Source organism: Anomalospiza imberbis, chromosome Z, assembly GCF_031753505.1.
Source record: "Anomalospiza imberbis isolate Cuckoo-Finch-1a 21T00152 chromosome Z, ASM3175350v1, whole genome shotgun sequence".
Taxonomy (NCBI): domain Eukaryota; kingdom Metazoa; phylum Chordata; class Aves; order Passeriformes; family Viduidae; genus Anomalospiza; species Anomalospiza imberbis.
In genome coordinates this window covers 6847432-6874980 of record NC_089721.1, presented here as the reverse complement: position 1 = coordinate 6874980, position 27549 = coordinate 6847432, and the positions used below count along the sequence as shown (strand labels likewise).

The window sequence follows — 27549 nt, the reverse complement described above, 5'->3', positions numbered from 1 at the left end:
TAGTTTCTGGTGGATTGGCACATGTTTTGATGCATGAAGCTACATGTTTTCCATCTGAATTTCTTGGTGTCACTGTTTGGAAACGTGAAAATGCCATTGTGATGGTTAGTCATTTGACTTCTGCATATTTTAAGTCCTTCTTAGTAAAAATGCTTTTTTCCCGCACCTAGTAAACTCAGCTTGGAATTTGACAATAAAGTGGCATCTTGCTGTCTTCTGAAGTTCTCTAAATGAATTTTTAGAGTGCAATTTGGGCATTTAGTAATCTTCATGTAGAGGTTGTTTTTGGCATGTTTGTGCACATTCAGCTGTGACACTTCGAAATTGTGTAGGAAGAATCAAGGAGAGGATTGGAATATGGTTTATTCCAAAATGCAAAAATAAAAGAAGAGGTAAAGAAAATGTATTATGGTCACAAAGATTTGCAGGTCTAATTTTGTTTACATCCAGAGAACAGGATACTGAAGTAAGTGTGTTGCTTTCAAGTAGTTCCTTCAGAGAATAGAATTTTCATAATTATGTAAAAATGCAAGCAAAGCATTTAACAGTCTTTATAATACATTAACTCTTCCAGTGTGGATTTCTTCATATTTTATTATCTTCAGGGAGAAGTTTTGGGTTTCTGTAAATATTGCTGGACACATTGATGAAAGATCCTTTGATTTTAAAGATGTTACTCAACATCTCTTAATGGTGCAGAGTAAGACTTGAGTGAGCAGAGCTTTTAATGTCCAGCTGTCACTTCAGGTAACTGGACAAGTCTTGCGAGGCTTTATTGCTCTGTTTCAGTGCAAATAAGCATATTTAACTTGCCATTGCTCTTTGCTTTAACCTGCTAATAAATCTACTGCATAAATTTTTCCTGTGAATGGAGAGAAATTAAAAACAAGGACTATGTTTCTAATTATCTGCAGAGAGAAGTGATGGGAGCAAATGAACTCACCTATATAGGACTGGGTTTGATTATGGGAAGGATTGCCTGGTATTGTCTCCGGTAGTGAGGGGCTAGATTTAGTAACCCAGAAAGGCTTGTTGTTTCCCCAGAAAGCCATCTGGGTATTTCCTGGGTCCGTCTGCTCTGATGCACACACAACCTGTAATTTCTAGTTGATTTTAATGAACTGTTTATATTGAACTTTTCTTGTTTTGGCATGGTTCATGTTCCTAAGTTACACTTCTCTTTCTGGAACCAACCACAGGACAGTGCAAAGATTTTAACAACAATATAATTGCATTGTTCTGACTGGATATTGAATGCATTGCAGACTCTCCTGGCTCATCTGCAGGGAACAGATGACTATCAGGAACCTTCTGGCTCTTTCAAACAATCCTCTTAACACATTTCTGTTCCTAAAGCTGTAAATATTTGCCTTGGTTCATTTGTTAGTTCTCTCCTGTTTTTAAGGATCAGCGTTGTAGAAGAGCTTCTATTTTTTTTTATGACACCTCCTAATTTCCAGGCTAGACACTGTCACAGCTAGCTTAAACATGCTTGTTCTTGTTCCAGTGTTTTGCTTAAATAGATCTTCCTCTCTTTCATGTTTATGTAGATGGGATTAGAGCAGTAGACATTCCCTCTCTCAAAGGGAAAAGAGAGGACAAAGTGAGAGAAGTTTCGCTTGTTGTTGTATGAATGATAGGAAGTCTTGGCTTCTGGATTAGAACAGACTAGAAATCTGAGTGAAATGGAACAAGGCTGGGAAGGATTGTATGACTGAAAGGTCAGAAAGCTTAGCAAAGTCAGAACAACAGTGTGGACTAATTGGGATTTGTTTGCTTTTTCTTGCCTATAGAAGTTGTCTTGATGAAGTTCATCTTTGCATAGCTGGATAGAAAAATTTTTGATTGGTGTTATAGGAAGTCCCCAAAGGTCAGATTAAATGTACATGTATGTTGCAATTAACTGTTGGTCCACTAAAGTAACTGAGATGACTGAGCAGACAAATTACAATGTGACTTTAGGCCTTTTGACTTCCCCCATGGCAAAGGTGTCTTCTCAATTCTTCCCATTAGGAATTCTGTTCAGCCTTGCTTTTTCATCAGCCAGGGACACATCACTGTGGGTATTCTTTTGCTTGTTGCTCAGGGACATTGTTCTGTTGTGAGTGGTTTAAAGTTTTGGAAAAAAGGCATCCTGTAGCTGGATTTGCATTAACTTAGTAGCTAGTGGTGTCTCAGAACTGTGAATGGTGCTGCCCGCAGTAAAGTCAGGGTTTACTTCCCAGCATTTTGACTTTTACCTTTTAAATAGCAATAATAAAGTAATCAGAGGTTTGGGACTTAAATCAGCAACAGATTTATATTTTATTTGCTTTTCATGTTGTGAGTTTTCATTGTGCATGAGGAAATAAACATGGCTGAAATAATTCTGACAGAAATTACAGAACAACTGTTTATTAATTCAGACTTGCTAAATGCTGTCCTTGGGTGTTTATTTGGGCTCCATCTTTATCTTCATCTGTCCCTCTTTTGGATGATATACTACTTTTTACCATTGCCATATCTGTTGCTCTTTGTAGACACTAAAATAGATTCTTGTCTCATATTTCATAGAAAAAATATGAAAGGAGAGCTCTGCAATTAATATCTTACTGAATGAGTAATTATTTTCTGCTGGTCCTTGAAATTATGTGAAGTGTGGGTAACTTGAATTGCAGGAGGTTTGCACTGTTTTTTGTAGTTTTGACATAAAATTACTACGGGCATGCTGAACCAGTGGTATTTGGTCTCTTTTATATCTTTTGGCCTCAAGTGCAACCCAAAATGTGTTTGTGAGCTGTAATAAAGACTGGTTCTTTCCCCTCGCTCTCCCCTCTGTCCATACTGCATTGCTTAAGGTGTTCTTCTACTTCCTTTTTTTTTTTTTTCAATGTCAGGAATTTTATTTTAATAGGACTTGTGAAATCTGGAGACTTATGGAAGATTACTAAATCTGCCAGAAGTTTATAAGGCTCATGAAAAGTATATGAGATTATACATAAACTCCTTTTCACTCTTTGGATCTGCTTGCTAGATGATGTGAATCGTCATTCCGTAGGAAAGAGGCTTTCTGCTCAGTATATTCTCCAAATTTTCCTGGAAGATAATTAGTCTGTCTTTGAAGTGTGTTCCTTAATGTGAATCTATTTTTCAATGCTGTGTATTTTGAAAGGGTGATGTTATGTATTTGCTCTAAGTTGATTCAGTTTGTGTTACTTCGTGTCATATTTTGTATATTTTGGAATTTAACATTATTTTTTCATGTCTGCTTGTCATTGAAGATTGTTTTTAGTCAGGAACAGTATGGATGTAGGAGGAGGCAGTAATTTTCAAGGGAAGGCACATAATGATGTGAAGCACCATTGTTTCTTTGGGTAGCTGCACTGGAGGACAGCTACCTTGTGGACTCCAGTCACACTGTTACATCACATGAAGAGAACTAGGGATGCTGTCTTGGAGTTTCTACTCCATACATTCTGAAAACATCCTGCTTCTGGATATGTTCTCTCTGGGACTTTCTGGTATCCTTCCTAAATAATAATTGTATGTGATGACCCACATGGTGCCCATTTGGTCTAAGTTGTAGTGAACTCCTTGGAGAGAAGTGCTGGAGGTCCATTTGCTCAATCCTGCCTCTCACCCTTGGCAATGTTTGCCTTGCCCACCTTGATCCCAGTGGCATCTCTGATCTAATGTTTTGAGTGGGCCTGTAGCTGACGTGTTCAGAGAGCCCCTTGTGTGCCTCTAACATGGGCATGTGCAGAAAGGAGTGCAGCAGCCAGTCACAAATAAATCATAAGTGCAGCTCATGGAATCGTTCTCTTCTGAGGAGACTCAGCTATAAATTTATGTGAATGCACACAGTATTTCTTTTTTTTTCCCTGCTCATCTTCTGTTTTTTGTCAATTGTGTAGTAACGAATATACAAAGAATGGAGAAACTGAGTTAGTAGTACTGATTTATTGTATTAGATACATTTCCCCTGAATTTGTTAAAATTTTTTGTTCATCTTTGGGATTAGGGTTCTTTGATCTCAGTTTTATCTCAAGCAGAGTCAATCTTCTAAAGTCAGCTGGGTAATGGACAGTAGTTTTTCCATGCTTGTAAACTTTTATACCAGAACAATCATCATCAAAACACTTTTTTTTGTTACGGACTATGGACATAACAGTTTCATGTTTACAAAGCCAATTTGAGAATCAAATGTAGTATTAAGCCTAGTGCCAAGATAAGTCTCTGGTTACAGGAGAATAATTCACTGTAACATTTTCGTACGTTAAGCTGCTCTGAATACACATTAATAAAACAGATACATGGAGGGATGGTGTCTCACTGCAGGATGTTTGTCAGGTTGTTTTCATTGGCCTGACAGAACTCCAGTATGAAAGGTACAGAGTGTGGACAGATTCAGTAATGAACTTGCATACCAAATCATCTGTTGGAACCCTGGTCAACTGGGAACAGACGTGCTGACAGACATGACACTCCTAGTATAGCCATGTGGTGCTTTGTCTTATTTAAAACTCAGTTGGCCCCTTGTTCTGTAAGTTTAATAGAGATTTAGCCTCTATTGCCACAATGCCAGTGTTGCTGCAGTTTGTCCTGCAGAATGTTGAATGCTGTATGCCTTGCTCTGTGCAAAGGACTCATTAGGAGTCTTGGAAAACAGCAATGCTCAAAACAAATTTTGATTAAGATTCATTTACAAGAGGAGTCTCCCACAGTTCTTAGAGCTTTGAACAGACAGTGGTTTGGTGAAATAAACTGTTATATGCAAAAATTACAACAGAATTTATAGTAGTTAGACAGCCTTGGTGCAGTGCTAGGAAATTGTTGTTAATTGATTCTACCATTTTATTATGATGGATCTTGTCTAGAAAAGAAAACAACTTAGAGCATCTTATATATTTTATTCTTTATTTTTCAGTTATTTCTTAGATTAGGAATAGAAATCTCCTCCATCAGCCTTTTGGATTATATAATAGTTGTTCTTAAACAGACATTGAAAATTAAGTGAATTAAAGACAAGCAACAATTTTTTTCATGTAGAGCTGATCAGCATTTTAAATTTCTATTTTGCAGGCATTGTTAATACTTCAAGATGCAATTTTGTTTCACTAAAATTTATTTCAAACAAATTCAAAGATGCTATGTTTTGGTTTTATGTTCCTTCATGACATAGTGAGTTGGTTGTGATGTTGTGATCCTGCTGTTCTGATGATTGTGCTCTGACATAATGGAAGTGATTTATTTGTTTTTTGAAACTGTGTCAGTCTCTCATTGCTACATGCATGGTGTATCAATACTGAATCAGTAACACAATTAGACTTTCAGCTACTGATGAAAAAAATAATGTTTTAATAATGAGCAAAATGTTACAATTTGTGATGAAACTTTGACAAGCAATCAAACATCTGATGCAAAATGAAAATACTGTCTTCTTTGAAAAAAGGGAGGATTTTCTTAAATTTCAACATGTTTGTTTTCTTCCTTTGTTTGAAAAGTGATTTCAGTGGAAAGTTGGTGTTGTTAGCAGTATATATTAGAAAAAAAAAAAAACCCAACTGAAAGAGATCTCTAGGCATACTTTTCTTTTCCAGCAGAGGATGGATCGCTATCTGTCTTTCTCTCTGGCTGCTAGTTCTTTGTACAGATAGCCTGAATTTAAGTTTAGATTTTCATTCTGATTCGGAGGCTTTGCCGTAGCTGTAAGCCTTTGTCTAGAAATTTGAATTGTTTCTCACTCAGCAAATTAAGCTCTGCAGTGTCCACTGCTGATAAGATTTTTGAGCTGTCACCGGTTTCCTCTGTCCTCAGTTGTGCTTTGTGAAATGTACTGCAGTTCCATCCCACAGATTTGTGGTAGGGGTCTCAGAAATGGTGAAGTTGGACAGATTTCAAAGGGCCATGAGAATATTGTGGAGAAGGTGATGGGTATCTTCTTTGATCAGCATTAACTACAATGCCAGTAAACCTTTAACTTAGCTGCCATTAATTCAGCCCGACTGAAATAGCATTTAGAGTTAATGAAACTAGTTTTAACAGGATCTGCAATGCTTTCTGTGTGTGAACGTGTGACATTTTACAAGTGCATTGCAAAGACTAAATTGATTCTTAGAGAAGAATACATTTCTCTAGTCCAGACAAGACCTAATAGATCTTTTTCCTAGATAGCAGACTTAACTTTTTCCTAATTTTCTCTCTTGATTAAAATCCTCAATGGGGGGAGGTTTCTACTAAATGTCTTCTCAAAACAATCTTGGAGAAAATGGAATGTCAGCCTTAAAAATGTCACTTTAATAAGGTTTGACAGGATAAGGTCCTAGAAGTCTCCTAATGATATATATGCAAGTATGGAGTATGTATTCTTGCTGTATTTGGAATCAGTGTGTGCAGGAATGTATATTCCAAAAATAGTGATGACACTGTGCTGGGGAAGCTGCTAGGAATGAGGAGCACTGGCAAAGAAAAAGGACTGGCAAACCCAAGATACAGAGGTGGATGAAAGGGAAAAGAGTATTCAATACAGACCGTAAAAAAGAGGTATCAGGCTGTTGGGGCAAAGAGGCAGATCCCCTATAGATGGGAGAAAACAGTTCTCATAAAAAAACCTGCCTGTTAATACTTAGCTCTCATAAGGGAAATGGTACAATTCTAAGGGATATTTATGCTTTTAGGTGTGAAAATGGGAACCGTTTCCTTTATGTCTCTGTGTATGTGCACAAGCACTTGTATCATTCTAACATTTTTTTCATAGTGCTGACTATGTTTTTAACACAGAATATACTCTAGTTTTGGTAAGTTAATTTTTGTCTATCCATAAAATTCTGCTGACTTCTCTTTTGTGTCTAAATACTTGACTGATTATTGAATTCCATGCATTTATGCGTACTTCAGAAGTCTTATTTAACAATTAGTGTCTGGAAAATCAAGGAAAGGCACATGTCATGCATGTGCCACATATTTAAATCACACTTTAAAAAAGCCATCTGCTCAGCACTTCATTTTTAGGGTGTTCTCTGCTCTACAGAGAAGGGTATCATTAATAAGAGTTCAAAACTAACTTAGGTACCTATTAGGCATAGTTTAATTTTATTGTATGTGTTTGTGTGTGTGTATTACCAGATGCCTACATTTCCAAATGAGTGACAATTTAACCTAAACTCCTGAGGGTGTCGTTTTGCAGCTAGTAAGCTAGCTTATAGAGTCTGGACAAAGACAATAGAGCCTCACATTGGGCATTACCCACTCATAAAACTCAAAAATTTTTATTTGTGATTGTTTTTCTGCTCTTATATAATTTGAAATTGGGCAACAATTCTTTGGAATAAGCTATAACCATTTATGTGTTTTAATAATACAAGGTTTTGCAATATTGTCCAACAGTTGTTGAATTTATTTTTTATTTTCTTGGTTCAGAGCAGGGACATTACAGTTATAGTTTGTTTATCTGAAGCTGCTATCTAAAACAATATTATGGCAACCAATTATCCTGTGTTTAATGTTGGTGGGCAAATTCCCCAGACCGTCTAAGCTTGTTTAATATCCCCTTGCAGTGTTTGGACAATGGACTGATGTTATTAGAAACTATGAATCAAAGTTAAATTGAGGGTATGAATCATGTTTAAACTGCAGAACAAAATCGTGATGATGTGAAAGTGCATGTAGGTAAAGGAAACCATAGGATAAAATAATTGCAGCTTCTTGCTTAAAGTAGGTGCAGACTGGTTAAGTCCTTCCTGATGGATGTGCAGCTTGCACAGATGATGCCTGCCCTGTGCTGCATTTGGACTGCATTGATGTGACTCTGTTCTGAAAGCACCTGTTCTGCAGCCTGGCTGTTGGCTGAGCCAGTGTAGGGGTCCTCTGCTCCCCCCTCACATCTGAAAAAGGGGTGGAAATACTGCAGATGGTCAAGGTGTTCCTACCTGCAGCTGACCTGCCTGATGCAGTCTGTGCTGTGGTCCCTTCTGCTAGCTTATGGTGCTGCCATTCCTACCAGGAGACCCTTGAGGATGATACAGAGAGGATGTAGAGGTTTGCAGGAGGAGCAGTCACTTCTGTTTTTTAGATCAAGAGGCAAAAAGGATTGAATAAAATTAAATTTCTTTCATTTTACTAAGACTTCTGTGAATTTGATCAGTGAAGCTTGGGTTAGAAGAACAGAAATAATTATTCCTCAAGCTTACAAATCTCTGTGTTTGCTTTCTTCCAAGGTAGTGTAGGTGATTTGGAAGCATTTCTGTACAAGGCCAAAGTTTGCTTTTCCTGAAACATGGTTTTTGTATTTTCTGCAGCTGTGGAATATTTTTGTTTTCTGTTAACTGCTAGTAAGTTATGTCTTTGTTCCTGCTCCTATTAGACTGAGTATTTTTAGTGTCCCACTGTCTTTGAGGAAGTGTTTTGATAAGAGAGTTGGTTTGAGCTTATTTAATGTGAAAACGTGCATATTTTAATATGCACAGGTATGTGTTCAAATACTTAGCTAGCAGTCCCAGAGCAGCAGGATATATGCATTTATGCATCTTCTTGGATATATCTATGTCTGCATCCAGTTATGGATGCCCAAAGTAGATGCTTATTGGTGTAATGAGTTCTTTTCTGAACAGCACAGGCCAGGTCCAAACTTAACAATTTGTTGTATCTGACTGCCACTAAACAATGCGGGAAGTGTTTAATGCAAAAGCATGAAAGTCTGTCTTGTATTAAATCCTTGAAGTGCAAGGAAGAGCAATAAGAAATTTAAAATAAAGATGTTAAGTGTAACTCAAAGCCACATGTCTCTTAAAACAGTAAAACTTCCCACAATCTGTGTGTTAACGGATTTTGTGATTTTCAGTTGAACTCTTGATGCATGTGTGCTGGTCTCTATGCAGAATCCTTTCAGTAATCCATGCTGTTATCACTGCGTTGGTTTTAAAAATTTTAGCTCTCAACAGCACTGAGCAACTGCATGGCAAACAAGCCTTTCTACTTATCCTTACCTTAGACTTTATGTGCAAACCTTAATACCTAATTCATATGAGGTCTGACCTTTCCTACAGTTGCAAACAAACCTCCAAATAAACCTTGAATTATTAAACTACCCTTTATGTGAATGTAATGCAGTTCTCATGCTATTTTATATTTCCCTAGCTTCCATGCTTGTATTACAAAAGTTCATTCAAATGACAGATCTGTCCTTCATAAGCAAAATAGGTTTATCTTTTCCTAATGAGGCAAAAAATTCAGTCTAGAGGTTTTGTTTGACCAGAACTGAGATCCTATAATAAACATTATAGTCATAGAAGACACTTCTATTCACTTGTTAATAGATGTGTAGGGATCTATTTCAAGTCATATTACAGGACTACCATAATAAACATTTAAAATTAATGTTATTAATTTAGAAGACAATCTGTGACAGAGGTTCATGTTCTAGTAACTATGTTGTTTCTGTTTAATTGTGTGCACGTGTGAACAAAATATTGTCAGTTTGCAGTGGTGTGTGTATTTTTATTTGCATTGTGTTAGCAATTCATGATGAGAAGGTGAAACCAGCAGTCATGGGCTGAGGAGCTGTTATGCCAAATACAACTTTTTCTTCTTTTAAAGGTGTCCTTTCTCTGTTAGTCAGCCTCATGAATTCCATGTCTTGAATTTGTGTGGATCATAAATGGAATTCTGGGTTTTGTGATGGGAGGGGTAGAGGTCAGAAAGTGGGAGTGAATGTATGAGGAGAGACACAAGTTCTGTCTTTAAAAGTAAACTTGCTTGAGTTTTCAGTTGGGGAAAAAGAAGAGACACATTTCAAATTGGCATTTTAGGTTTTCTTTAAATGCCAGTCTGAAGCATATTTGCAGCTGTTCCTGTTAAAAAGTGCAAAAGTTTAACTTGTACGATTTTTGGTGGTATTTGAAAGATTTCTATGCCCTCTGGAAGAGTGCTGCATTCAGTTATGGCTATGGCACATGCACAGAAATGGAGATGGCTTTGATTTATACAGCTTCATTGCATGCATTGCTCCTTGTTTAAGTCAAGGTTCCCAGTTTAAGGAGCCAGCCAGTCTCCTGAATATAAAGGCAGAAAGGACAGGGGAGGAATTACGGCTTATATTTCCCAGGTTGCCATTACTTCTATTAGAAGTCCTAGGAGTTAAAATTTCTTTTAAGAGAACATGTGAAAATTTGAGACAGGATACATGAAGTATGGATATGTTAATTACAGCTGATGAGAGATGTGAGAAGGAGCATGAGTAGTTGCTTGTTCACCTTAATATGCAGCAACATGAGCCAAAATACCCCAAGTGTGGGGGAGTTGTTAGTGAAACCAGTCTAGGAATTTTACAGTAGCTTTTAGTGGGGTTTTTGCATATGAGGTTTTAATAAGTTCATTGTAGATTTTTGAAGTATTGGCTTTTCCAGTTATACATGGTTTTATTTTACTGATTTTAGTAAATTGTGTTGTAGGTCATGCAGAATATGTGGTGTGGCTCGAGTAATGTTTGTACTGAGCTCCGATTTTTGCATGCCTTGCTGCTTATTACTTTCTTCTTGTGAACTGTAATGATGAATTAAAATGTTTGCATTTATTTTGCCTTAGATTTTGATATATTTCAGTGGTGTTGACAACCCTTACAATATTGTCATAGGAGCCACAGAGAAGGTATTCAGTGTCCTGAAAGACCACTTTAGTGCATCTCACAGAAATGCTTGAGAATATAGAAGAATTTCTGTTCTAAAACTATAATTCTAGGCTTGTCATTATTGCTTGTCTAGGCAATAATTCTAGGCTTGTCATCCTAGAAAGGCACCTTCACACATCTTTAATTTCTGTAACTAGTTTTAATAATTTCCATGGGACCATCCTGAAAATAGACCTTTTCTCAGCTATGCCCCGGTTATGCAGGTCAAACTGATTTATTTTTTGCTATCACTTTATTTTTGTGATCTGGATAAGCATGCATAAACATGAAATTATGGATATTAAGCTGTACCTAGTATTTTATATTCTTTCCCATGCAACTTTTTCCTTTGTCAAAGGACAAACCATAAAAACAACCTGATGAATACTTTACTTTCTGGACATATCAGTATGCAATCTACCTTGAGAGTACACAAACTCTGGCAATTCTAAGAATTGTTGAGCTTGTAACAGCATTGTGTTGAATTCTGCATGAACTATGTCTTATGAATAGCAAAATTACACTTATGTTTTCCAGGAAGAGGGATAGTGTTGTTGAGGACATGGGAAATTTCAGGTGATTTTTGTACTTTGCAGTCAATTCTAAAAATAGCCTGAAACTTGGATTTGCATGTATCATAGCTTTTTTCTTTCAGTGTTTATAAAATTAGAAAGGTGACGTGTTGTATATGTCCCTCTATATAAATGTTTCAGGCTTTATGACAACATGCAGGGTTACTGAATTGAAATAATGTAGTTGGGACTTCATGGAATGGTCATCTTCTTTTGCAATATAATTAGGAAATGCAGTAGCTTCCATTTTGTGTGTGGAAATAGAAAATGTGTTTATGGAGCCAATGGGTATATATATTTGTACTAAACTTTATATTTACTCAAACCTTTTGAATCTTCTTCTAATTTCTTTCTGTAACTAATTTACATAATGCTGCTTACTTAAAATCAGCTTGTTCTAAGGATTGATATAATGTGGTGTGCTAATCTAGGTCCTTTCGTTCTGGGAGATCAGTGGTTTGCAAGTGCTCTTAATTCTGTCCTCATTCTGTGAGTAAAAATATATTGCTGCCATCTCATCTTCATAAAAATGAAGAAAATGAAGCAGAAATATGAGAATTTGTTCAACATATTAAAGGAAGGTTGTAATAAGACTATGTTTAAAATTCAGATGTCTTAATTCTGCTGCTTATGTTTTCCTTTGATTTTTTTTTTTTTTGGTCTTAATTTCTGAGTTTTCACAGTAAAACTCTGGGAGAAAACTTTGGCTTTCACTGAAGGCAGAAGGACTAGGACTTCATTCAGAAACGTGTGAAGATGAGATCTACTGCCAATTAGGACAGCCTGCAGTAGTCTGCAAAAACACCCTTTTGCTTACAGAGGAAGGGAACTTCAGATTCCCCATCCAATACTGTTTTTGAAGTCCCTTTCCTTAAGATTTGGTATTAAACCTGCTTATGTCAAACTGTCATTTTGTTACTTGCAAGAACCTATCTGACAAAGGGTCTTGCAAGTTACTGCTGCCTTTGTCTTCCTATATTTTCATTTCAGACTCAGTCTTAATCTCCTCCTGGAACATTTAGGCATTTTCCATTTGTCTGCACACGGACATTAATTCCTTAGACAGCTTTAGGGTTTCTACAAAATCAAGTGGTGTAAATTGAAACAGTGCCTTTTGCCATTTCCATGTTAAGTATCTGTTTGGATGTGTGGCTGCTGCTATTTTATCTTGTTCTTGAACAACTTTATATTGCAAACTTAATTTATTGTCTAGTGGAGATACAGTGAGTGCAATATGGTATCTGTCACCTTTGGCAATATGGTCCTTGAGTAGGTGGAGGGATTTACATCAGAGAAAATATCTTAATGCTTGTATGTTGAAACTTTCCTTTTCCAGGAGGAGTAATTTTAAATCATAGAGGAACCTGATGGCTTTTCTGGTTTCTGTCTAGAGATCCTTGATAACTTTCCTTAAATTAAGTTACTACAGAGTGTCCAAGAGCAGCCCTTCCTTTTGTTTTAATCATTGCATTTTTGTTCCCTCTATTAAGAGAGTTTTTTGTTGATTGGTGGCTGTCTGTATGAGGAATGTATGTATGTATGCATTCAAACCATGTCCAATGACTTTTCTGGAACAATACACCCATCTTCAAAATATTTGGAGTATGCTTTTGTAACTTTTGTTTGTTTTGTATCCTTGCAATGATTAGGAAATATTGCTTCCTTCCCACCTGCTCAGGGAAAGAAAGAAAAGACTTGTATGCCTGTGGAGAGGTTTGTGACCCAGCCTGCATGGTTAGTGGGAGGTGCACAGATTTCTGTTCTAGCTGTAATTATGTAGTGGGAGAACTGATCAAGTGCATGATGCTAGGGCACTTTTCCTTACTTACCTCTCAGGGGGGAACTGCCGTTGGCAGACAGACATCCAGCCTGGTGAGATCCAGGCCTAACAAAAGACCTAAATTTTAGGGATCTAATGGAACACTTCTAAAATGAAGAAGCCTCAGTTTGGCAGATGGAGAGATGTAGTGATTTTGGGTACAGTGAAAGGTATGGGAAATGTGAATTCTCTTTTAAAGCTAAATGCAAATTATCAGCAGGATTTCTTTATTATATCAAAACTTTAGAATTATTAAGTTGGTGTGGCCCTCACATGAGCAGGCAGACAGTTGTGGATAAAGAGTGATATGAACAAAATAGTCCTCTTTCCTTGACATCAGGGTATGGCCTTCTGCTGGCTAAAAATTGTTTGTGTAGAGAATGCAAATGAATTCCTCTTTGTTTTTGCTTAAACCCATGAGGATGAAATTTCTGGCACAGAATTAGAGCTTTTTAAGGACATTTTAGAGTTCAAATGAAAATATGCCTGAATTCTCTCATTAGCAACTCATCTGTGCAAATGCAGGGGATAATGGCATCTAACAGACTCCTTTCAAGTAATGGCAACCCTCTGGTACTTCATGCCTAAGCTGTATCTTCCTACTTAAGTCTTCGAAGTTGCTAAAATTACAACCAGTCTTGTTTTGAAAAGGAATATGCAGCTGAATATGCAAAGAGCAGAAAGGATGAGGAGGAAAGATTGTTCTCTGAGCAGTGAGAGATGCTGGAGAGTGGACAGCTACTGTGCTCTAAGCCTTTCTGCGTAGGTTATTCTTACAGAATTGGTAAAGTGCCAGTGGTGAGGGATTACCTGGGAGGAAAAATGCTTCTGTTGCCCTGGTTAAAAGTACAGTTATTTTGCCAGAGTTATCATCTACTCTGATTGCACAAGAATGCTGTATTCTATGCTAGAGGCAGCATGTTCTTTTCAAATGAGCTGTTTTCCTCCTCTCTTGATTTTGTCTAAAGTAGTCAGTTATGCTTAAATATTAGTTTTGAGGTTAATAGAGGGTGATGTAAGCTCTCTGGTGGTAAATGTGGAGAATAAACACTGAGTGGTATCTTACCCTTCTTCAAAAAGACATTCCATACTTTCCATCATTACCTTCTCTTGCAGATGATTATGCAGAAAATAAGTGAAGGTGTGATATTTAAAACTTGTTCCTCCTGTAATTTTCAGACAGCTCTTTACCAGAAAGTGATCTTTATGATTCTTTGTCTAATTATTAAAGATGAAGGTCATAGTTCAGGACCTTATAGTACCTTAATTTGCATCCATGCTTACTTTTAGCCAAATCTCAGTTAAAACTTAATTGCCCATATTGTGTGTCCTGATCTCTGAAGGTGGCAGATTCTTTTCTGAATTAACAGCGTCAACATTATTGCTTTGTATAATGCTATCTCTTAGAAAATCAAAAAGGAAAATTCTGCTGTTCATTCCACCCTGTGGTTGAGACCTTTCTGTACTTTACTCAGAGATACTGTCTTCAAACAGGGTTCAGCTTTGTATTGCAGTAATCCCCACAAAGATGTGCAAGGCTTTTTTTCATGGGTGTCTTGTCAGACACACTTAGTTGAGATTACCCATGTTTTTCTACATCAGATAATACAAACATTAACCCCATGAGGCATTACCCTTATGAAACAGATACGCTCTTCTGGGAACCAAGACAGTAGAAGTAGATAAGCATATGGTAGTATTAAAAAGCATATGGCAAAAAAACAGAGTAAAACAGTTGTGAAAAAGAATCCGAGTTGTATAGTATAGTGTAAAGCGTTAAACATTTCAGGCTTGTAAATTCTAAGTCCTTCAGGGTTATTGAACATACTGAAAGTGAAATCTGTGGACGGAAGATTATATATACCCCAAAATACCCCAGACTGGTTAATGATATTTATGATAGATCTTACAGGTAGGAGTTTGAATTTCCTTTCATATCTCTGGTGTTTGTGAATGTCCCACTCTTAAGGGGAAGGGAGCACCCAAGATTTGTAGATGCTCATGGTTGAAAGGAACAACAGGAGTCAGAGGGTCTGCAAACAATCACAAAGTTATATTAATAAATTAGACACTTGGCATGAAAAGTGGTATGTCAGTCCTTGGCTTGCTAAAAGCACATGGCAATGGGTTTAGGATAAAGGGGTAAGGTGAAATGGAAGAAAGAGGGAGAGAGATATGAATTAAAGAGGGGGAGGAAGAAAGAGAGAGAGAGAGATCACCGGACAGATCCTGGCTCCATCGCTGATGCAGCTGATGGGGTGTGCAGGGTCCTGAGGTGCATACATGGGGTCCTGGGCTTTTTGGGGGTACCTTTTTATAGACTAGTTTTCCTGCACTGGGGGTAAATTTCTAATGTAATTTTGCAGTTGTGTGCAGTCAGTTCTTCCAAATCTGTCTGGAAATGAGTTGGAGGCTTCAGGGTATTTGGTTGTCTCAGCATCTCCCTACAGCCCATGCCTGCGTCTTGACCTCATTCCTACACTTGTGCTGTGTTGTGTTGTGCTGATCTCCAGGAGCCAGGACAAGGATGTCTGTTGCAGAAATGTGCTGCCCTATCCCTGTATGCCTCCTTCTCCAGCCACATCCTGTTTTTTTCTCATGGTGTGTTAATACCAGCTATCCTTGATTATTACCAGCAATCCTTGTCTGTTATTACCAACAATCCTTGGTTGGCTCCATGGCCATCTGGTTATTGATGTTTGAGACATACACATTAGTTCATTTGCCTTCTGGGATACTAGAGAGTTGCCTATCTTCATGGATTAGTTAAGTGTTGCAGAACTTGGGTGAAATTTGTATTTTAGGAGTAACTTGAAATGGGATGTCTGTGCTTTGAAAGAAACAAACCAAAAACCAACAGAGGGGTGGGATTAACAGAATGCATGTAAATACTCAGTTGAATGAAGCACAGGTTATAGAGAAGTAACACTGTAATATGTGAGACTCATGAGTCATGTTTATTGACTGTGAACTTAGATGAAAGATGAGGCAAGACCATTTACAAGGGCCTGTAGTGGCAGGACAAGGGCAAATGGCTTCAAACTGAAAGTATAGGTTTCATAGATTAGCTATTAAATTCTTTACTTTGAGGTTGGCCAGGCATAGTCACAGGCTGTTCAGGGAAGCTGTGGATGCCCCATCCTTGGAAGTGTCTAAAGCTGGGTTTGATGTGGCTCTGAGCAATCTGATCAAGTGGAAGGGGTCCATGCCCATGTTAGGGGGTTGGAGTTAGGTAATCTTTGGGATCCTCTTCTAACCCAAACCATTCTATGAGTCTGTGACTGACCTGATAATATGCAGTGTGTTACTTCTGGAAAGGGCAGGTTTTTGGGGCATTGAATGAAGCACTACCTTCTGTGGGAAACACCTGGAAAAAGCTCTTCATTTTTCTGTCCCCAAAGTTCACATTTGTGGCGAAAAAACAGATAAAATAAAAGGCAGAGGAAAAGGGGAGAGAGGAGATGGACTCAAAAAAACAATAGGACGAGTAGGCGTTTTTATCCTGTCAGGATAGCAATTACAGCTCTGTGGGCTGTTGTTGGTTTGCAATTTACTGTATGCATTCAGGGAGAAGAGAATTTCGGATCTTTATAATTTAGAATCACGATGGTGATTAGCCACAGAAGAAATCAATATGCTTCATGTTCAAATTGAGTTTACCAACTTGATTATTACACCCCCTGCTTGAGATTTATTTTGAAAGCCGATTGGAATATTCTGCTGGAGCACTGCTCGCTGCTTATTGCAGCCGTGTGAGCCATGCTGAACATGGCACACTGGAGATGTCTGGTCTACTCCCCTGTTTCAGCCAAAACTTATCTCAAAGTGCTGGTGTTTTACTTTTGCAGCCTCAATTTGTTTGGTTCAAATGTGATTTGCTTAGAGCTGTATTTATGCTTTTGTATTAGGCATGTGCATTTACAGTGTTTTTACTAGGATACTTGCCATCCAAATATCTTGCAAATCAAGATAATTAAAAATGGAAACTTAATAGATGAGATTGTAGGGTAAGCATTAGTCATGAGGGCAATCTGATGTTAATGCCTATGCAGAACATCTTTGAAAGCAGATACAGGTGCTCTTTGAAGTACAGAGAACAATGGGAGTAAAGGCTGAAAACATTGTGGATAGCAAGGCAGAGAAGTAAAGTACTGAAGTGATAGGAAGAGGTGGAGAAGCCAAGAAATGACAGCTGAGACACTGACACAATCAAGATTGAGCATTAGATCAAACTAAAATAATGAATTCCGAAGGCTGACTGAATTCTGGATGTGTTTGGGGAATCTCATTCAGAGAAAATACAAACTCCAGCAGTTGTTTTATGATCATGATAAGGAAAGAAATAAGGTGCAAAGTTTACTGCAAAGATTGTATTCAAGTGTGAATTATTTGGAGCAGGTACAATCTTTCTGTTCTGCATCTGAATTTCTAAGGCAGTAGGTACTTAGCCAGTGATGCAGGGAGTGGACAGTGATAAAAGTTTACCTGCATCTGACTTTCTAGTAAAGATGTGGATAGGAAGGTAGAAATCTGAATGTAGAGACAAAAAAAGAAAAAGGTGGTGAAAATAGTAGCAAACTGGCAGAGCCTATGGAGTAAAATGCTCAATAACAAGACAATAGTGGTATGAGGTTCCCAAGAGTTACAGAAATGGGAGAACAATTGCATGTCTTGTGGTTCCAATTAAAAATTTACAAATTGAAGAGGACATTACAGATTTAAAACAACAGAAAACACAGCAAGCTGAATGTGTTATGGAGACCTGCTGAGGGAAAAGTGATTTGATTTTGATTGTCCTCCTGACTTGTGACATTTTTGGAAACAAAAAGGCACCAGAATGAAGATGCAGGGACTGTGTGCTGTATTTAAGGATGCAGCAAGTTCATAAGGAAAGTGTTCTGTTTCACTTAACCAAAGGAAGACTTTCCATGTCCAAGGTCAGCCTACTTTTGGAGAATTACGAGAAGAAATATCAAAATCTGATAATTATATTTTCTAGTCAGAAGAAAAAGAAATCAGAATTAGAAAGGCCTGAGCTGCACCAGTGTGGCCATCCATAGCTGCAATATTGAAATTATTTAGAAATATCTGCATGTACTTTGTGAAGTCTTTCCCCATACAATTAAAGAAAGAAGCCTGACATAAGTCATCTTACTTATATTTTTTTAAGTGGGCGCTAAATCACAGTTTCAGTATTTTCAAAAATTTATTCATTTATTTATTTAATTCCAAGTGCTTCAGGCTTGCCGGGCCCTTTCACTTAAAATTGTAATCTAGAATAGTTGAAACTTAAAGAGTGATAGTTGCTTGGAGCCAAGCTTCAAAGAGGATTTCATGGCTTCAAAGCTTTGTCATTCCTGACAATATATGTGCCTGTAGAAATGATTGCATCAGTATTTTTTTCTAATTTGATACTTCAGCTATGGCACAGTTCTTATTACTTGTTTGGACTTCTGTTCTGAAGTGTTACTCCCTGATGGCCAAAAGGATTTTTAAGCAAGTATCATACAATTGTGTTGTATTTGACATGAAAAGGTGCTGTGCAAAAAGTGAGAAGTTGGAGCTATGCACCATCTGGAGAATAAGCCTGGGATGCTGCTTTGCTGTCTTCTAACAAAGTCCTTGTTTCATGTCAAGCCTGTAGTACATTTCCCTAAAACATTAACCTGCTGTGGGTTTTGTAGGCTTTTGTTTCTCACTCCCATGAGCAGGAAGGGTATGGATGCTGTGAATCTGTGAGGGTTGCACACCTGGGTTCTGGAATCAAGAGGAATGGTCCAACTTTTCAGAAATGCCTTTGCTTGGTGTGTGAAGGGGTCCTCCCTGGTGCAGGAGGAGATGTGGTGAGGAGCTAGAACATTATTCAGGTTAGGAGTATTAGAGCATGTGGTGGGAAAGGACATTGATGTGGCTGGTTAAATGCCTTTGGGAGGCTGTGAAATGCAGAAGAGGGTAATGTCCAGGTGAGTGTGATGTGTTTAAATAATACCTCTCAGCTGAACCTGCTCTTAAGCTAAGAGTCTCCCAAGAAGGAGCTGGGCTGTAGGGGTTAGTGGGTGAGAGAATGGCAGTGTATAACCTTTCTTTTAGGTAGGTTGAGAGTTGCTGTTCTTACATTTGCAGATTAAAGGCTGGGATCTAGCTCCTGACCTCTCTTCAGTCTGATTTTGAAGTGGTGTTCTGGCATGCACAGCTCTCTCTTGTTACTGTACAATTCTTGTCTCTGTCCTGTTCCCAAAGAAGTATCTAGTTCCCCTGATTATGTTACTCAGAAGAATTAGTTAAGATATGATGTTTTTTTTCTCTTGATTCAGATAGTTGTCTCATCCTCCTAAATGCCGTGTGGCTCTGTCATTAAGACTTGTGTGTTTGTCGGTGCTCTGTTTAAAAAGCTAAAGTTATAGGTAAATTCCTTGTTATGTGTTTGGGTAAGTTTCCCTTTGTCTGGAAGAATGGCCTGTAACTTTGAGGCATTTTTGTTCATTGATCTTGAAGCACCCTTTAGTGGATTTAGTTTGAATTAATTTAAAAATTGCTCTTTATCTACTCACTAAAAATCAAATGCACTACATTTAATTCCATTGAATGTGTCTTGGTTTGAATTTTTTTTTCCCCTTTTTTCCCTTGGGAACAGTTTATTTAAAGTGTTCTGGTGAATCTGTTTGGAAGGATTGCAGAAAGCCATAAAGACAAAGGGAACAGGAAGCGGAGAGGGGTTTTTTCTGTTTCCGGAGTGATGATCCAGGAGTTGGTAGCTGTGGAAGGGACAGTGGGGGTGACACTCCCGAGTCGCCTTGGTCAGAGCCGCAGCTGTGTCGCCGCTCTGTGTGGCCACCAGGTGGCAGCGTTGGACAGCGAGTGCCGTGTCCAGGTACTGGGAATCAAATGATGGCTTTGGGCTTTCTTTTGTTCTCCTTCTTCCCCTCTTTCCTTTTATTTCTTCATTATCCTCTGCAGCCAGGAGCTCCAAATTTGAACAAACTACAGGTTTCATCTGTCTCTTGCAGCGTTAATTTGTGAAAGGGTCTGTTTTTGGGCATGGTGCAACGTGCTGAGAAATCGTTCCGAGGAGTGAGAACAAAATTTCTTTGCAGGAGGGTGCAGAGTGAGAGGAGATGCTGCTTTTTTGCTTGGCTCAAGAAGGTTCTTTCTTATCCCAAACCACATATATCTGTCCTTACTCTACCTACTTACAGTACAAAATGTCATGTGGAAAAAAAAAAAAAATTAGTTATAATGTAGCGGCAAAACTGTTGCCTGGAGAGTGTGCCTGCTGAGAGCCAGGCGCAATTTGGAAACAGTAATAAGTTTCCCTTGATAGGATTATTTTCACTCTGCTTTCAGGGGGAGAGAGGATGGAGAAGTGTTTGTTCCTAATGGTAATGCCCTTGAAAGAACAAGTAGACGCAATCAAGGGAAAAATATACATATTCTGCAGTTAAGATTGTAGTTCTTGTACGGACTAGAACAGATTCTAGTTAAATTAGAAAAGAGGTGGATTATGTGCCTGAGTTCAGTGCAGCAGTACCGGCCCTGCAGCAAATGTCAGCATCTCAGCTGTGATGAGTGGTGTGCGGTGTTTGTGTCATGAGATTATTTTGGGGTTCTTAGTCAATGACTTCATTCAGATAGCAGGAAGTACAAGACACTTGTACCAAATTCATATTATCCTTAATGCAAAGAATACATTAAGCACCTTTTTTTTTTTTTTTTTTTTTTTCCCACCAATCCTGTCTCTTGTAAGTAAGACCCCATCAGTTTTTGGAATGAAAATAAAAAAAGCATTAGCTGCATATCATAGTCTACTCTGGATGTTGAAAGTCATCTTTTGTGTTTACTGCCTCTCCTGACAGTTTTGCATCCCTCCTGCCTTAAGAAAATGGAATTAAAAAAAACAACTGTCCATCTGTGGTGGTCTATAACTAAATTGGCTGCAAAATATGAGAAAATTCTTTTGGTATTCTATGTTGTACAATTACAACTATGGGTGAGTTTTTTGCGTGTATAAGGTAGTTGGGGTAGTTCCTTTTGTTCTTTGAAAATATATTGAGACCAAAGTGGTAGACTTTGAAAATGGTTTAGAAACCATGAAATACCAGCTTCTCCCTTCAAAAAGAGTCCAGGCAGATTTGAAGAGAAGTGAAACTGGTGGGAATGGTCCTTCCCCAAGACACTGGAAGAAAATAAAAAAGAGGAGGTACACAAAGTGTTTTTTACATATCTGTTATGTGTTTGCATTATAAATAACCAGCGCTGTGGCTATGGCCCAGTCATTATTACATTGGGCCTGCTGGTAATGAGTGCTGTGACATTTATCTTTGCTTTTTGTCACTTAGTTTGTACCTTCTTTACTTTAAATAATTCCTCATGAGAGAATTCCTGGTAAATCAGGGCTGCATATTCCAAGTTGCCTATTACATTAGTATGAATCTGATGTATAATTCCAGCAAATCACTAGTAAAATATTTCAGCCTTTGTCAGTTAGCTATAATGACTTCAGCCAAATTTCTAACTAGTGCACCCAAAAGATGTGCTGATCTGTCTTGTGCCTTCCTACAGTACATGGACGGTTTTTCCATTAAAAGTAGAATAAGAGGGAAATTTTCCCTGAGCTGTGAGGAAGGTGGCTGCAGTACAAGTGGCATTTGAAGGGGGTTGTACCAGTTGTTTTCCAAAAGAAAGGCTTTTCAGACTGTTTGAATTCCTGGCATGAGGCACTAGGTGGCTGAGATATGATCCATTTTTGTATTGACTAGCCTGATATACATAAATCTGCTTCTGCTTTGATACCTGCTGCAGAAGTGTCAGTCTCTGTACATTTTCTCTGGTGTGCTGGTGTGGAGGCTGGCATACCTTTCCTGCCACACGCCAGACGAGGATATGCTGTAGACAGCTGATTCTCATCACTGCTTTTCTGGGACTGAGGTTCAGAAGTCTGCTCTGAAAAGCAGTTTTGATTCTTTATTCTGTTTTTGCAATGCATTTTCTTCCAATTATTGTTTGCCCAATTCTTACTTGTTGGAGGTGACAAATTTTAGAGTTCTGTGACTGCCTTTGTTTATTTATGCAGGAGTTTTAACTTTTGCGTATTAAAAACAGTGCAAGGACAGATTATCTAATAACAGTGTGAGGCTGACCGAATTAGTGCATGTTAAATTGAATATTGCTGATACATAATGGACTTGAAGAATGTGATTTTTTTTTTCTTCTTTTGGTGCCATTTTCTTTCAATTACAGTACAAGCTACAAGAAATAAGGAATAATTTGTAAAACATTTTTTCAACCAAAGTCAGTTTTTGGTCAGCCAAGATGTTTTTTTATGTGTTTTGTTCTGTGCTTATGGCTTTATTGTTTGTGAATCTGTTGTCTTGACCCTTGCTAGGAAAGAAAATATTATTACTAGTTCTAGACTCTTGCTAGGAGAGAAAAGATTTCAAGTTCTGTGTTTGGGCTCAGACTCTTCAACAAATGTGATCATATTTTTTCAGGACTAGGGGGTTTATGAAGAACTGTGAGGATAATTACATAGTTTAGCTTAAAAATAGTTGTCATTTAAATGAGAATATATAAATCTGCCAGATTTGAGCATAACTTGATGGATTTGGCGTCTTGGTTGCATGTTACGTGGAAAAGCTGCAAGGGCAGACATACCATTGACATCAGACAAGCTGGGCAAACATATTAAAAAAAAAGCCTAAAACCCCAAACACTAATACTTTCCCAATGCAGCAGTATACAAATTCACCAGTGTCAATGAATATTGTTCTGCTAGTATATTTCTTATTTCATGCTTCATTTTCTCTTCTCCCAGAGCTAGAAGTGTCATAAAGTGTTTTGCATTCTAAGTACTAGGGATATAGTGTAGAGACAGTATTTGCCATGTTCTAAGAAACAGAAGGCACACGGTGAAATTTAAAAAATTGAATAGATAGTTACACCTCTCCCATTTTATGAAAGAAATTGGCAAGAAGTAAACATGGGCCTGGGGAAGAAACTGTGTCTGTATGTGGATGACTTCTTTCCCTGCCCTGTGCATCAGAACTGAGAGAGGCACTCGCCGTAGTCAGGTCTGTACTTAGGCTTTGCATATTAGCCTTCACAGCAGTTAATGATATTTAGGTTCAGCCTGGCTATCAAGAGGCAGGGAAAAGAAAAAACGCAATAAAGAAGTGGCTCTGCTTCTCTCAAATGGGCTTTAATTGAGCTTTTTGTGATGAAAAGCTAATGCTGTTTTCTAGAGATGACTAATTCTGTGTTCCAGTTGTTAACTGAAGAGATAGGACTGTAGTTAGAGACAGCTTGTACCAAAATATGGTAGCAGGCATTTGGTTGTTGACTAAAGGTTTTAAATATATTAAGTTATGCCGGAGGGGGAGGAAGAAAAAAATGTCTATTTTTGTTACAGGTTGTACACTTAGCTGTAACAAATAGGAACACTATGGCTGGTGCTATACAAATATTTTTAACATAGCTGTTTCCTGCCCTAGTTCTTAGAACAGGAAGTAAACATCTGTATCAGAGAGGATTTGCTATTACCACTGATAATTGCAATGATTCTCTTCTATGAAAGCTACTTAACTCCAACAGCATATTTAACTACGTATTTTAACATATTTGTATGGCGTGCATACAAATAAGGTCTATTTTCAGTAGTATTCTATACCTCATTTCTGCATTTATCAGCTGTAATACATTCCAAGTACTTCTGTATATCATTGAAATGAAAGATTTTACTGCAACTTAAGAATGAACATTTATGCTTCCAGCTTCCTCTGGGTTTTTTTGCCAAGGTTTCTTCGATCTAAATACACTGAGGTGCAGAAAAAAGGATAGTCCCAGAGACTGGTGGTGTTCAAAATACCAGTGTCTGAAAGTGTTGCCTCAGATTGGTGAGCTTATTCAGGCAGAGCACATGAGAACCAAAAATGCAGATTTTGTCAGTAAGTCTGCACTTCATCTCTTGCTGAAGCAGGGAACATTACTACATCTCTTGTTGCTGTGCCTGACTAGCTCTTTCTGGAAAATGGGAGCCTTTTCTGCTGTTGAATTAGAGGATTCTGCTTTAACAATCACAAAGGAGATGTGAAGAAGTCGGACATTTAAAATGGGTCATAATGTTTATTTGTGAATACCTTGTGCTTAGACCTGGGGAATGTCTTTTCTCATGAGAGTTTCAGTTTAGGAGGTGTCATATTGACAGTAGTGTTCATTTTCTTCTTATACTACAAATTGGAAGATATTTAGCTCCCGGAATACTACTTAAACTTAAGTGTAGGGTTTTTTTTTACCCCTATGTTTTACAGCCTTGAAAACGGTGGCACATTATAGGCTCAAAAAGTCACACAAGAGTGCATCTCTCTCAGTGTAATGTAAATGGAAGAGGCTCTGTTCATGAAAACGGAATACACAGGAAAATCTTTGTATCAGTTCCTGCATGGCTGAGTCTGCAGTGAGCTTCAAAGGTCTTGCGTCTGAGGAAAGTGATGACATGAAGAAAGTGTTCTATGTGGAAGATCACGTAGAGATCAAGAGAATTGGAAACGAAGTCAGCAAAGTAATATTTCTAAAGAAAGCCTTGTGTAAGAGAGAAGATAGAAGATAAGTTGGAAACTATGTCTAATATGAAAGGTTTTAGGAACAGAAGGCATGAAGGTGAGAGCTGAAGGAGGAACCAAAAGGAACAGTTATGGCCATAAATATGTCATGATGACTGTAGCAGGACATGAAGTGAGAGCGAAGCTGGGTTTTGTAGGACTGAGTGAGGAGTGGATCATGAATTCCTGTATAAGGTACTGGGCAGAGAGCTGTTACCTCACTGTTGAGGTGAGGTTGCGTCAAGCAGCTGTGAAATTTGAGGGCACATGCTTGTACTGGGGGCAGTTCTGCTATTCCATTTAACATTTCCCTCAGGGGTGCATGCGCAGCCCTTTTGATTTGGCCCTGATTCCAGTAGGGGCTGCGTATCTAAGTGAAACTCTGCACCAACAGGCCTGCTGTAAGCATCAGGCCTCCCTGATGGAGCTATTTCTAGCTCTTCTAGTTGTGAAGGAGGTGGCTCTTCCTCTCCCAGTCAGTATGCTGCTGAGTTGCATGGCCTATGGCTATGTGGACTGAAAAAATACTGAAGAAGTCCGAACTTCAGCATTCGTCTTTTAGAGGTGACCAAAACTGCTTGTCCCTGTCCATCCATTTGAACACCAGGACTTTCACTGAAAATAAAAATTTGTGTTAAACATAATTCAGAGCTTTGTAGTAAAACATGTCACGTGGTTAACCTTTAATACAATGTAGCATTTAAAGAATAGTTTGCATCTTTTGCTGGTAAACTACTACATAAATATTTAGATTAGGTGTGAATAGGAATGTGGCATTATTTATGGATCCATATTTCTCTGGCATTTCAGATGCATGGTTGTTTTGCTCCTTAATAAATGCAGACATTAAAAGAACAAGCATAGACAAAGTGCTAATTTTAAAGCTTTGCAGCTCAGGGGAGAAAAATCTCCTCATGTTTTGTTAGAACTGCTTGTTGTCTCCATTCGCACAGTAGAGAGAAATCTTATAAAGCACTAGAAGTTGCATTAGGCTCCTTTATTTCTGATACTTGTCATGGGGTGACATGTCTCACCTGCTTGTGCAGATTGGTAGCAGAGCAACCTGTCAGATCTGAAGATGTTTTGGTGCTGTCTGCTCCTTCTTGCTTCAGAGGCAGATGTGTTATGGTACAGTTACTGCTTTAATTTTTGTCTGTATTTTGCTTCAGTTCTTTCTCACCTTAATCCTTGGGAGGGGAAGGCAAGAATATTTGAAATGTCTTACTTCTGAAAAAAAGTGCACATCCCTTTTTTCCTGGTTTAAGTAGGGATTGGACTGTTAGGGAGGCTGCCCAGAAAGCCACATCAGCAGCATGGAGTGCAACAATTCAGAGAATGGGGCTGACAGAATGGTGCTGCAGGCTGCTGTGGAGGCACTCTCAGGTCTGATACACCTGGGTTTTCTTACTTCTGTGAGGTCCTGTAAATCACATACCTTGTCTGTATCTCAGCTTCCCCCCTATCAACTGTGACCTTCCCTGCAGACTGAACATATAGGGATGATGGCAGTAAGTCTGTTGATAACCCATGAGCTGTTGAGATACTGCAATGAGGAAGGCTTCTGGCTATTAGTACAGGAATAAGTTTCCATTTGAGATGGAAAAGGTATGGATGTTTCCTTGACCTGTTGAAATTAAGGAGAGGTACTGAGCAGCTCTGCCGCAGTTTTGGCTTCTAAATTAATCCTGCACTAAAGAAGTTAAGTCTTTGAGGGCTCCATAGTCTCCATGGTGTTTATGAATGAGAAAATCTGAGTAAATGTTCAGTGCTTTTGTGCCCTTTATTTGTCTTCTGTTTTGAACTTCTGTGAGGAAGGTAGCTGTCTGTATTTATTTATTTGTTTAATTGTATTGTGGTCTTTTTCTTGAAAACCAGTCATACTAGTCCAGGGTCCTTGCAAGGTATTCACATACCATAATTTTCCTTTTCTTCTTGTTGGCAGGAAATGGGCATTCCCATAAAGCTTGGTGTGCAGGTTACCTTGATCACATGTTGTCTGGAAAATATCCCTAATTTCTCTGATTTTTCTAGGCCCCTGTTATATAAAACCTTTTTTTTTTCTCATTTCCTTATGTTGTATTTGGTTTGGCTCAAAAATTTATTATAACCACGGGAATGTATTTGACAAGAAGGCCTATTCCATTCTTGAGTTGACTAAGCCCTTCTAAGCATCCGTGGTGATCCCTGTATTATCAGCGGTTGCTGTATGCATGGAATCATCTCACTGTGATTCTGACTGCATTGCAATAAGTAAAGAATTTGCCAAAGAACTATTTGCTTACTCAAATATTAATCCTGTGAGAGGGCTATATCTGAAAGTATCATTTTCTTGCTGCCAGTAACTGTCTTTATGCAAACTCTTTTCAGCTATTTTTTCTTCTGATGAGCACTTTTGAGTTTAGATTCAAGAATTCCTGTCTTCAGGAGTAACAGCCCTCCAGCACTGATACCCTCAAGGCTAACACATAGCAATGTTTCTCTAAGATGAATGGAGAACTGTAGTGGGAGGGAAAAAAAAGTCATAGCTATGGGGAAGAGGTTTTCTCTTTTCCCCACCAATACCTTGGACTTCTGTGTCCATACACATCAGCTGTACACCTTGGTATGTTCTTCGTAAGAAGCCAAGAAGACCTCCAGGATGTCAGCTATTCTTTAGTGGTAATAAATTTGAGGATTTAGGGATGAGTGTTTTTTCTTGCAAGGGGTAGCAACTTCCAAAACCTCATGACTGTTTTTACCTGAAAGCATGGACAATTCCAAAAAGCCTGAAGTTTAGTCTAAATGGGTCACTCTGGCCTGTCCCAGCAAATTCCATTTTCTGATACGAAATGAATCAGCCAGAGTAAACATCTTTATCTCCAAGAACAGTAAAAAAAAATCCTAGGAGCTATACATTTGGCCCGTGGAAGTTAAGTCTTTGCT

The 27549-nt window shown here is 38.3% G+C and overlaps 1 protein-coding gene across 1 annotated transcript in view; it reads left to right on the top strand.

Moving 5' to 3' along the window:
- KIAA1328 (KIAA1328 ortholog) overlaps positions 1-27549 on the top strand; it is a 170925-nt gene that overhangs the window by 30047 nt on the left and 113329 nt on the right.